The sequence below is a fragment of the Lissotriton helveticus genome, chromosome 2_1, assembly GCF_964261635.1.
Source record: "Lissotriton helveticus chromosome 2_1, aLisHel1.1, whole genome shotgun sequence".
NCBI classification, from domain to species: Eukaryota; Metazoa; Chordata; class Amphibia; order Caudata; family Salamandridae; genus Lissotriton; species Lissotriton helveticus.
The window spans coordinates 185,648,971-185,661,356 of record NC_136059.1 but is presented as its reverse complement, the minus strand read 5'-3'; positions in this window follow the sequence as shown (position 1 = coordinate 185,661,356).

Below are 12,386 nucleotides of genomic sequence, written 5' to 3'. Positions count from 1 at the left end.
AGGGGGTACGTCTAATGGAACCTTGGACAATTATTTTACTAAGTCTGGGGGTGATGTTCCCAAGGAAGTTGTTTTAGCTGAACGACGAGCAGAACGCCGTCGTTCTGTAGAAAGTCTGAAGAATAGGTTAGTGTCTCAGTCACCTTCACCTCCTGTCTCTACTGCTGAAGGGAGCCAAAACGTCAATGAAAGCTTATTACTACTGGATAGTTTGCCTCTAGTATTCAGAAATTGTCCGTCGATATCCAGTACTTGCCCTAAGTCAAATACTAATGGCCTTTCGCCCATTAGCCATAATAGTACCCCTAGCATAACTAAGGCACCGACCACGCCCTTACCTATGCTATGTATAAATACACGGAACAGGGCTAAAAAAGTCACTCCATTACCTAGAAATTATGGCCCACCCCCTACCAAAAAAAGACGGAAAAGGGGGGAACTCTATCAACAAAAACTGAGCCATTCTGACTTTGGCAAAAAGACAAAGATTACTACTAGAAGTGATAAGGTCTACACAGCTGCACTTGAGGTTATAAACTCTATGCCCCTACCGTTAGATATTATGCAGACAGATAGGGAGGCTAGCATTGATACCTGCCCTGATGCCATTGTCCCTCAAACAGTCCAAAATTTTGTTACTTTGGATAGCATTGAAAGTTTAATTAGGAGCTATTCCCTAGCAATTTTAGAAAGATTGAATAAGGTGGAAGAAAGACTAGGGAAAATTGAGCAGGAACTGGGGAAAAAGGAAGTCCCTACTAGTACAGCCGCAAATAATGCTTCACAAACTTTCACATTGTCAACCCAACCCATCACATTTGTCCCGACTCCTGTTGTAAACACGAACATAATCAACTCAAAACCCATTGATAACAAAAACGATAGACAACACACTTTAGCTCTTAATTTGCCAAAACCCAAACTTGACCAGACTTCGGCTGCCCTAGTCAGTAAACCATCTAAGGGCCTAGGAGACACATCACTGAGGAGACCACTAAGGGAAGCAGAAGGCACTAGGCATACCCGGGGGAAACCAAACCGGGTGCCACTTCCTGAACTACCACCGGAAGCAGTGCCTTTTGTTGTAGTCCTCACAGGGGTCCCTGTGCTGGAAGAAAACAAACGGGAAGGTTATGTCCAACTAAAGAACAAGATCATCCACTGGCTTAGGCTCAATAGGCCAATTGCAAATAATATCAACGGCGACATCGCACACGTTCGCCGCACTCAGTGGCTGGGGGGCAGACCAAAGGATATTGAGGGTGATGTGGTTGTAGTGAATTTTAGGGACCCCAATGCTGTTCATTTTATATTAAATTGGCCCCCAGGCAACACTAACAATCGCATCATCCCCCGTCCACTGACATATTTCTATCCAAGATCAGTGGTTTTTCCAGCTCAGCACCAACCCCCTCATTATATGCAAACACAAGCTTATCCTTCAACCTCACAGGACGTCAGGAACCCTCCATATGTGCCCTATCCCTTGCTGGTCCCTGATCCCTATGGGTGGAACCTTGTACCAACTAGGTCCAATTTTACCTCCAACAGGAGAATGGACCACTTAAATCCTTTCACGCCATTGGAGACCATAAATAGGTTTGACATTTTCAACGGCCTAGATGATTGTGATTGACGCCCTGTGAGTCTAGGGGATGAAGGAAGTGGTATTTATTCCCTTAGTATGGATGGCATTTACATCGGAGCGGAAGGTACGGGGACTCCAGTGGCTAATTTTTCAACTACTGTAATATTCTTAAATAGCCCGATAATAAGTACAAAATCGGTAGCCCCGAGAATGATTGATAATAACCAGAGACCCGCGGGGTGCGATGAGAACCCAGACCCCTTAAGTATATATGGGAAAGGCTGTTCACGATACAACTCGACATTTACGGTACCCTCCAATGAGCCTGAAGATGGGGGATCCTCGGGTTTTTGTCATGACCAAGCTAAAGGAGTTATCCGAGGGTGCTCAACTGTAGTAAAATTACCATTGGCCGGTATGGCACCGAGGGATTTAAGTGTAAATGGGGAGAGTGGAAGAGGTCCTCATGCTCTAGGAGCAGTAGAGGAAACGTTGACATGTATGTCTACAACTGAGGAGACAATATTGGTGTCTCATCCTGTGTCCCTGGTCGATGTGGTGGAGCCCCTAAGGTTAGTCTCCTGGAATATAGCTGGAGTTTCAAAGAATTTAAGGGACCCCGAATGGGCAGAATTCATTGATACCAATGATTTTTGTCTGCTGCAGGAGACCTGGGAGGTGGTAACGCCTCATAGACTAGGATTTAAATCTTTTGGAATAGGCGCTACACCATCCAAGAGCGGAAGGCCCTCTGGGGGCCTATTAATCTGGGTGAAAGTTAGTTTGAGAGTACAGATTGAGGTGGTAGATGTAAATTCTCTTGACATATTAATACTAAAAATCACCACATGTGAAGGGAAAAAACATCTCCTGATAAATGTTTATAACAGACCAACACCTTTATCAAAAGAATCATCTACATTAGTCAAATTAGATTCTTTTTTAAATGGATTAGATGGTAAAGACGATCATGTTATTTTGGGTGGCGATCTGAATTGCAATTATGAACCTGTCCTGGGGTTGAGCGACATTTTCGAAGATGAAGACCAAGCTAATCAAATTCCAGCACTGGAGAATATCAAACCGGCCAAATGTTCGGTTTTGGCTGTCCAACTAACAAAATTATGTGCGGAGTATAGTCTCAGGGCCTGTAATGGACGACTCCCGTCTGACTATTCGAAAAAACCTACCTTCAGTAGAAATAATTACAGGAGCAATTTAGATTTTGTGATTGTATCTATTCCTATCTGGTTGAGTATTTTGGACTTTGAGGTAAAGACCAGGTTTGAAAGTGATCACTTTCCCCTGAGCCTTTTAATAGAAGCTTCCTTGTTTCAGGGAGCTGCAGGCACACCACTCGTAGATGTAAATAACGGAGATAACACTGAGATACACATCAGTAATAATAGACGTGTCCTAAAATGGCCTTTTATATTGGACCATGGTGAGATTCTGGCAGATATATACACACTTTTTGCAGGGACCTTTGGCCCATATATAGGCTCCAATGTTAGCGAAGGAAATCCTATCCACTTTATGTCACTGCACAAAACTTTTTTTAATGATCTAAAAATGTTAGTCACCAAAATGCCCAAGAAAAACCAACAAAAGATACAGAATCTGTCCCATAGCAAACCATGGTATGATAGAATCTGTAGGGAAGCTAAAAGGGTGCTTATATCGGCTATTAAATCCAAAACTCTATCCGATATAAAAATAGCAAGGAATAACTACAAGTCAGTACAAAAGGCTTCTAAAAAAGCCTGGGAGGAAGAAATATGGGCCAACATGCTGTTAGCGGTCAGATCAAATGATAATGTAGGCTTTTGGAGGTTGGTAGCTAATGGGAACCATGTAGGTAGAGTGGCTAAGGACGTCCATTTGGACGAGCTAACATGGGTTAACCATTTCACTAACCACTATAAAAAGTATGATGATGCCCAATCCGATGTGGATGTCCCACATCTTGTTTATCCAACTGATTGCCTGGACTTTACACTAGCCGAAACAGAGATGGCAATCAATCTAGTAAAGACTGGCAAAGCCCCAGGCTTGGATAAGATCCCCGGTGATTTATATAAACATGATTTAATAGTTTGGGCACCATATATAAATTACTATGTTATCCCTTTGCTTAGACTGCCCCGAAAGTTGGAGGGGGGCAGAAATAGTTTTAATTTTTAAAAAAGGGGATTGGAAGGACCCCTCTAATTACCGGCCAATCAGCTTGATGGATATTCTCCAGAAAATTTACTCACGACATATTTTAACTCGTGTTAGTAACTGGATGGAGGAGAATGCAATCTTAACCAAATTTCAAGCTGGATTCCGTTGCAAAGTAAGCACAATAGACCAGATATTTAGATTCTGTTGTCTCTATTGGAAATATGTACATATCAAAAAGGGCCATTTATACGTTGCTTTCGTTGATCTGAGAGCTGCGTTTGATTTAGTGCCGCGCAATCTTTTATGGAAAACATTGAGTGACGTAGGGTTGCCAAATAGCCTTCTGGTTCAGATAAAAGAACTGCACGAAGGGAATTTTGCGAAAATCCGATGGGGTCCAAGTGGGGAGCTGACCCAAAAAATTCCCATCGAGCGTGGCGTTCGCCAAGGTTGCGTATTGGCCCCCACACTTTTTTCCCATTTCGTGAATGACATCCCTACACATCTAGAGGGATGTACAAACGATTCACCAAAACTGAACGGAGATAGGGTAACATCACTACTGTTTGCAGACGACATTATCCTGATTTCCCAAACAAAGAAAGGTCTCCAGGCACTACTTAATTCCTTTAGTGATTATTGCAACAAGAAAGGACTGGAGATAAACGGGAAAAAGACGAAATGTATGGCCCTTAACCCACCGAAAATTGACAAAGGATGTTTAACACTGAATGGTGCTAAATTAGAATCGGTCCCACATTTTTCTTATTTAGGGGTCACCTTGGATTCTAATTTTTCATGGAGAGCCCAAATGGAAAAAAGCAAGCTGCCATTTAGCCAGAATGTAAAGCCAATTCTTAGGAAACAAAGTTTGAGTACCAGCAAAGCAGTGTCTCAGGTAGTTGAGCTTTATAAATTCAAGGTCCAACCAGCGGCATTGTATGGTGCAGAAATTTGGGGGCCAGGGTTAAAAGACACTTTTCGGGTTCTGGACAACAATTTCATGAGAAGTTTGGTAAGGGTCCCAATAGGCACTCCCTTAGTGCCACTTGAATTGGACCTAAATATGAAAAGAACTGACCATTACACCATAATCCGCCCACTGATGTTATGGGTTAGATTGTGGCGGGTGCCTGAGTTGCAGGATTACAGGGATGGTCTAAAAGAAATCATGGGGTATGATAACTCAACAACTATCCCATGGTTAAAACATGTCAAAATTTGGCTTACCAAAATAGGCTTAAAACAATTTTGGGAGAACCCAGAACACCTCCCGTCTAACCCAAAACTAATACTAAAAAGGGCCTTTTGGAGTTTCATGGACAACATGGCAACAAACGCCTCGGCTGCTGGAACCTTGGTAACAAATTTTCTCAGCTTCAAGGATGAGCCACTATTTGAGACTCTTCTAGATGAGATAGAGCCCCCACTTGCTAAAACTCTATTTCTAAAATTAAGATATGGTAATCTTTTGACCAAAGTAACCTTAGCACGGTGGTCAAGGAGGTCTAATGCTTCATCCCTGGAGGCTGACGAAATTTGTGCAATGTGTGATTGTAGCCAGATTGAAAACGAGACCCATATCTTCTTTTTTTGCCCCGCCTAAGCACTGGCTAGAATAAGATGGATCAAACCACTATGTCTATTGCTAGGCCTGAGATCATGCAACCAGGCTCTGAGAATACTCAAAACTAATACAAATCAAACAATAATATTTAGTGTTAGTCGATTTTTACATTCAATCTTTTTCCTAAGGAAAAAAAAGGGGCAACAGCTTTAAAATGAAGTATATCCTTAAAAACAGAATCAAAACATGCCTAGTAATTTCTGGGGGATATTTGGCTTATTCTATTCAACTGGATGTGCCCTGATTTAATTGTATTTAGTAATGTGTGGTTTTTTTTGTATTGATGTTAATATTAATGTAATGATGTGCTGTGACTCTTTTATGGCATTTATGCCGAAATAAAGAATTTGAATTTGAAATTTGAATGAGTAATAAAAAGGCCTTTTTTTGTTTTTTATGTTGTTACATTTACTATGTATTCAAAGACATAGGTCAAATATCAAGCTATGCCTCCTGACAAATTGCTACTTAATCTTTTAACATGGAGATGTTGTTTACTTTTCTTTCTCTGACTATAGAGTGGGAGAATGTTGTAATGTGAACTATGTGACAATCTCACGTGGGTGCAGGGGGGGACAAAAAGAAAGACTGTAGGATGTCATTTTTTTGAATATGCAGCCACATTTAAATACTTATAAATGAACTGTACAGTTATTTCAAAATATATCATCAGTAATGAAAGCACAAATTAAGCACATTTTGTTTTGGATTGCTGAAGTTTTATGGAAACAAAGATTTTAATAGATTCCCAAAAAATGTAGATGATGCGCAAATGATACATATAGTATTAAAATGTGTATTGTATTGTATTGCAGGATTTGGATAGCACTTACTACCCTATCTGCGGCACTGAAGTCGTTATCTACGTGGGCCCTATGGGATGTGTGGTTGGAAGGGTGTTGCCTTTGTTTTGTGACGTGGGAAGTGTTTCCATGTCGTGCCTGATGGCCAGCGAGGTGCGGTTATTGTGTTATGGGGCACAGCGGTAGTTCTTATGAAAAAAGGGTGCCTAGCTGATTAGTGTACTGGTTTGTCCAATCAAGAATTCTGTGGATAGTATCGTTGGAGTGAGAGAGAAGTGGAGAGATCTTCAGAGATGGACATAGTTACTATCTTCCCAAATCTAAGTGTCATTGTAAGATGTAATGAAGCGGCAATGTTGTATAGATATCTGGGACCTGCAGTGGTAGATTAGAGTCGTCTGATTGACCAGTAGTTTGTGATAGATCTCTTCAGTTATTCCATGCCTCTTCAAGTGCTAATGGTTGATTTATTGGCTGCACAATCCTAATGGTGCACAACTCTTGAAGCAAATGCACCTTACAGGAATGTAAGAAGTGTAAGTTACAGTTGGCTGCCGACCGCCGAATATTACTATTAATGTGGGCCAGAAATGCTACCTATGAAATTCCATGAAAATATAATATCCCGGCAAACCATAGGTCATCTCTCCTTAACTTACCAGCCTATTGAAAACATTTGCTAGTTGAGTTGTTTCCAATCTGTGGATTGTAAGCTGAAGATTGAGGTTGAGGGTGCAACTGTATTTCTGGGTTCTGTTGTTGGGATGTGAAGCGCTCTAGTTGTCTTGAAAATAGCTATGTTTTCAACTGTCTTCAGAAGTGTATATGCTTCTGGATACTTCAAATACTGGTTGGTAGTGTGTTCCAGAGCTTGGTGGCTTGTCCTGACAAAGCAGTGCCTTCTGCAGATTTCTTATGGTAAGGTGGTATGATGATAAGTGGTGTAAGCCTGGAAAGTAGTGTCCTGTTGTACTTGTATTGCTTGAATTTAACTTGTAGGTATAGCGGTTCTTGTCCTTGGGAGGTTCTGTGGACAATGCAAAGTGCCTTGAACATTGCTCTTCTAGCTATAGGTTGCCAGCGGAGTGATTGCAAGACTGGAGTCATGTGTTCTCTTGGGTGCAGGCGGAGAAGAAGTCTTGTGACACCATTTTGGAAGGGTTGTAATTTGCATATGGTGAATATGGGTGTGTCAAGGTATAGACTGTTTACATAGTCAGGCTTGGAGATGCTGAGTGTGAGGATGGCTTGCAGTTTCTGTTGGTGTCCAAGGTATGGGAATATGTGACGTAGTATTTTCACTGTGATGTTAAGATGTGGTACCAAGTATAGGTCTGAATCCATGGTTATCCCTAGGTTTCTAACCTCTCTTGATATAGTTGTATAGGCCTCATGTTCCACGGGCCATATGGCAATAGACTGATATTTTTGCCACTGTCCGCAGGTCATAATCTCTGTCTTTTCAGTATTGAGCTTCAGATGGATATTCGTTCATCCATGTGTTTATGGCCCGAAGGCAGTCATCAAGTTTTAAATTGTAGGGGTCTTCCAAGCCATCCATTCTAAAATGATGTGGGTGTCATCTGCATAGTTGAGGTAGAATGACTTAATCAGTTTAGTAAGGGGGTGATGTAGATGTTGAATAATAGAGTGGATGGGATGGATCCTTGAGGGACTCCATAGTGTTGTGTGTGAGGAAATTATGTGAGATGTGGTATCAACACTAGTTTGTAGTCACAGCTGAAAGGCCAAGAATTCAAGGGGCATTAGCTGAACTACCTTCTCACCTATTACATATTCCCGATACATTAATGGTTGTCACTACCTAAACCTACCAGCCATTCAGAAGCAATGTCCAATCAGGAAATCTACAGATTCCAAATAGTTTGTAAAGTTAATTTGCCTGCTGCAGAGGGTTGCAAATACCGGAACTAGCAGTAGTGTAAATCTGAAATGACCCACTATGAATGAATAATGAGTGAATGAATAAAGTATTTAATAAAGCGCACGGTGGCCAAACGGCTTCCTGGCGCTGGGGACCTAATCAGAGCTCAGCAGAGGGAACCCAGGAAAATTAGGAAGGGAATGCCTGAGAGAAAAGAAAAGTTTTAGGGCTTTGCGGAAGTGAGTGTAGATAGGAATGGAGCGGATGGAAAGAGGAAGACTGTTCCAGAACTGGGGGGCCAGGACTGAGAACCGAGTGCCCCCTGTTCTGGATTTACGGAAGCGAGGGATGTGAAGAAGAGAGAGAGAAGATGAGCAAAGAGTGCGGACCGGGGCATGAGAAGAGACAAGAGAAATTTTGAACAGGGGCGCAGAACGGAAATGAGCCCGAAAAGCTAAGCAGGCCAATTTGAAAAAGGATCTAAAGCGGACAGGAAGCCAATGAAGTGATTTGAGAACCGGGGTGATATGAGAAGATCTGGGGAGGGAAAGGACGAGGCGAGCAGCTTGATTTTGAATGGCCTGTAGGCGACGGGATTCGTAAGCAGGTATGCCCACGTACAGACCATTGCCATAGTCAAGGCGGGAAATGACAAGGGCCATGACTATGGATTTAAGTGCATCGGTAGAAAAAAAACGTGAGATTTTCCGGATTAGACGAAGAGAGAGGAAGCAAGAATACACGACGGAACTGATCTGACTGTGCATGGATAAGTCATGACTGACTTTAATACCAAGAGTGCGAACAGAGGAGACGGGCACCGGGGGGGGGACCAAAAGAAAGGGGCCAAAGTGCAGGGGACCAAGGATTGGAGGGGCCACCAGTGAGAACAAGTTCCGTCTTGTCTGGATTGAGCTTCAGATGGTTAGCGCTCATCCAGTCAGAGATAAAAACTAAAGTGGAACAGAACTTGGGAAGAGAATCAGGGGTAGAGGAAAGATCAAAGACGAGCTGGAGGTCATCAGCGTAATTGTACACAGAGACCCCCAGCTCAAGGAGAGAGGTGATGAGGGGGTGAATATAAAGATTGAAAAGAAGGGGGGAAAGAGAGGAACCTTGGGGGATGCCGCAAGTGACTGGGCGGGGAGAAGCAGAGAAACCGGAGAGATGGACTGCCTGGGACCTATCCCGCAGGAAGGACGCCAGCCAGGAAAAGGCCGTGCCCCGAATGCCCGCTGCGCTGACACGGTCGAGAAGGATGGAATGGTCAACCGTGTCAAACGCAGCGGACAAATCGAGAAGGACCAGGGCTTGGGGGAGGTTGGAGTCGGCCTTCCCCTTGAGCTCATCCAAGACTGCCAGGACCACCATCTCCGTGGAATGGCCCGGGCGGAATCCCGCCTGATGGGATGCAAGGAGGCCGTTCTCCTCTATATAAGAGGAGAGGCAGGAAGTAACGTGAGCTTCAAGGATCTTGCCGAGGTAGGGGAGAAGGGAGATGGGACGGAAATTGGAGGGAAGAGAGGGATCTAAGCAGTTTTTTTTTTAATAGGGAGAACTATAGCGGATTTGAAAGAAGAGGGAACAGATCCTAAAGCCAAAGACGAATTAAGAAGAGCAAGAGGGGGAGCAGGACAGTTGGTGAAGAGAGTTTTGAGGATGCGTGCTGGCGCGCAATCCGCAGGAGAGCCGGACTTGATTTTAACCAAAAGTTTTAAAAATAAGTCGGTGGAGATGGGAGGGAAAAGGGCAAAGGAGGAAGAGGGGCAGATGGAGGAGCAAGTGGGACGGGTTGAGGCACTGTGGGAATGTTGGCTTTAATCTTCACGATCTTGTCGATAAAAAAGTCGTTAAGTGAAGAACAGAGGGACTGTGAAGGAACTAAACTAGGAGTGGAGCGATCAGAGGTGGCAAGATTGTGGACCAGAGTGAAAATTTCACGGGGTTTGTTGGCCGCGAGAGCTACTCTCTCAGTGAAGTATGCGGTTTTAGCCGCTAGGATCGCTTTTTTATATTCAGTGAGGAGTGATTTGTATTTGACGCTCAAAGAAGGGCAATAGGTCCGTCTCCAGTGGCGTTCCGACCGCCTAAGGTCGAGTTTAAGTGTTTTAAGTTCTGGGGAGAACCATTTGTGCGCGTCATATGGACGGACCGCCTTGATCTTTCTGAGCGGGGCGACTAGATCGCACGAAGAGGAAAGCCAAGTGCCGATAGCGTTAACCTGAGATTCAAGATGAAGATTAGTGAGATTGGGGGCAGAGGAGGCCAAAGTGAGCGAGAGGGAGTCAAGGTCGGTCCGATTCCAGTTACGAGCTAAGATGTTTTTCGGACGGGGGGACTTATCGACCGCTCCCAGATGGATAGAGAAGGAGATGATAAAATGATCCTTCCAAACGCATGGGGATATGAGAGGAGGTGAGACAACGGGATGTGAGAACCAAATTTGGTCCAAGATATGACCCTGGGCGTGAGTAGGGACTGAAACATGGGATGTGAGGTTTAGGCATTGAAGAGTGCCCGAAAAATCTTTGGAGGGGAGATCTTCCCTAGGGTCGCCGGGCCAATAATTAAAGTCGCCGAGCAAAAGGACGGAGGAATTGTTGACCACGAGAGTGGCCATAAGGTCCTGAAGGGAGGCTACAAAGGAAGGCATAGATTGGGGGGGGCGGTACACAAGGACAACAGTGAGGGCGGCAGAAAGATTGAGAGAGCGAGCCACAAGGTAGTCCACATTGGATATGGGGGGATAGTTGAGAAGTTGAAATTTGAAGGACGACACAATGATCATCGCCACCCCTCCCCCCACCTTGCCATCCGGGCGGTCAGCCCGGAGGGCATAGTGGGTGTCAGGGAGAATGGCCAGGAGGTCGGGAAGGGAATCGGCAGTGAACCAAGTTTCGGTCAGAAAAAGGAAGTCCGGGGAATCGGTGGTTAGGAGGTTAAAGAGAGCTGTCTGGTGTTTGACAGCAGAGCGGGTGTTGAGCAATAAAGCAGAAGCTACAGTGGGGACAGGGACGAAGGGGAAACAGGGGACAGGAAGAGGGTCAGCAGCAGGTGGAGAGGGACTAGTATAAACTGGAGTCGGGTGAAGAGGAGAAGAGACAAGAATGCCAAGTGTGTGAAGGTGTTGCAAGAGTGATGGTGAGGGAGGGAAGACAGCAGTGAGAGCGATAAGTTGGGCTGGGGTGTATACCAGAGAAGGGGCAGGGTGCGTGGCCCCTGGTCCCGGCCCGTCGCGGACGGGCGCAGACGGGCTTACCTTAGGCGCGCCTTCGGCGCGCCCGCTGCGCGTACGGGGGAGACACATGATTTGTAGTGGCGTTCAGGGCGTGGCCTGGCGGAGGTGGGCGTGGCTAAGGGGCGGCTCGCTGGTGGCAGCGAGCGAAGGAAGCCTGACCCGCTGCAGCATCAACCTCGGCTGCGCGGGGGGCCACGAAGCAGGAGACAGGTCCCTGAAGGGGACAGAAGTAAATTTTTAAAAATGAGAGTGAAAGGTTAAAAATGCAGGGCTTCGCTGGTCTGAGCTCCCGCGGAAGGCAGGGGAGGATCAGGTGAGTTGAGCTAGTAATCAGCTCCTCCCTATAAGGACAAAGTGGGCGTGGCCTGGTGGAGGTGGGCGTGGCTAAGGGGCGGCTCGCTGGTGGCGGCGAGCGAAGGAAGCCTGACCCGCTGCAGCGTCAACCTCGGCTGCGCGGGGGGCCACGAAGCAGGAGACAGGTCCCTGAAGGGGACAGAAGTAAGTTTTAAAAAATGAAGCAAAATGAGAGTGAAAGGTTACAAATGCAGGGCTTCGCTGGTCTGAGCTCCCGCGGAAGGCAGGGGAGGATCAGGTGAGTTAAGCTAGTAATCAGCTCCTCCCTATAAGGACAAAGTGGGCGTGGCCTGGCGGAGGTGGGCGTGGCTAAGGGGCGGCTCGCTGGTGGCGGCGAGCGAAGGAAGCCTGACCCGCTGCAGCGTCAACCTCGGCTGCGCGGGGGGCCACGAAGCAGGAGACAGGTCCCTGAAGGGGACAGAAGTAAGTTTTAAAAAATGAAGCAAAATGAGAGTGAAAGGTTAAAAATGCAGGGCTTCGCTGGTCTGAGCTCCCGCGGAAGGCAGGGGAGGATCAGGTGAGCCTGCCATGTCCGAAATGGCTGCCATAATCGACGTTCTATCTTTCAAAAATAGTTTATTATCTTGAAAACCCAACCAGAGTCAACATGATGACGATTCATCCCCTTTATCCAATTATTGTGGAAACCATAATTAGGGCATCTAAGGCTGTAAGCAGTTTATTAAGTGATCTCTCTAGACATCGCTGCACAACATCGACTAATG